The 746-nt window shown below is 42.8% G+C and overlaps 1 non-coding gene across 1 annotated transcript; it reads left to right on the forward strand.

Annotated features, from left to right (window-relative positions):
* Positions 1–283: 283 nt before the first annotated feature.
* Positions 284–387, forward strand: LOC123860622 (U6 spliceosomal RNA). The gene has a single exon (XR_006794749.1). It is a non-coding gene; the product is annotated as a U6 spliceosomal RNA (small nuclear RNA).
* Positions 388–746: the final 359 nt, after the last annotated feature.

Genomic DNA, 746 nt, shown 5'->3' on the forward strand with positions numbered 1-746 from the left:
AAAGTTCTGTGAAAGAGCATAAGATAAATTATCCCTGCCTTCTATCCTTTTTAGATGGAAGTCTTCATTCCCCAGGAGTACTGACAGCTGACAGTTCATAGCTCATTACTCCCTATGTGCTCCTTGCCCAAGGTCCTCGCAGCCAATGACTGGTGGACAGAGGGAGGTAAAGGCCCTGACCCTCTTGCTCACAGCTCCAGAGCTCCCCAAGTGATTGGCTATGGCCCTAGTAGAGATAGTTTTGGAGCCCAACTTCTTTGTACAACCTTGCTTCCCCAACAAAATGCTTTGGGCAGCACCTATACTAAAATTGGAACTATACAGAGAAGATCAGTGTAGCCCCTGCACAAGGATGACATACGAATTCATGAAGCATCCCACATTTTCCAACCAATAAAATCTTAATTATGAAAGAAAAAAATACCTTCATGCAAATCTCTATAGTCTGCTTCTGGGGAACCTGACTTACGGTAATTAACCAAGAAAAAAAGTACTATGGGAATTCAAAAAAGAAGAAGGCAAATCCTGTTTGGGGGAAGATGGTATTTGTGATGTGGTTTGACAGATGTGTGGGGCTTCCATGGGTGGTGGAAGAGGTAGGGAAAGAAGTGTTTATTACTGTATTGAGAAGAAAGAGAATAATTAAAGGCTCAGAGATCAGATGTATACATACCTGAAAAGTAAAGTTCAGGGAGCCTGGCTATATGCTCCATTCATAGGGCACTAGGAGATCAGGATGAGAAGGA

The sequence above is a fragment of the Mirounga angustirostris genome, unplaced genomic scaffold, assembly GCF_029215605.1.
Source record: "Mirounga angustirostris isolate CCGP_5_RB_7025 unplaced genomic scaffold, mMirAng1.0.hap1 SCAF_4, whole genome shotgun sequence".
Taxonomy (NCBI): Eukaryota; Metazoa; Chordata; class Mammalia; order Carnivora; family Phocidae; genus Mirounga; species Mirounga angustirostris.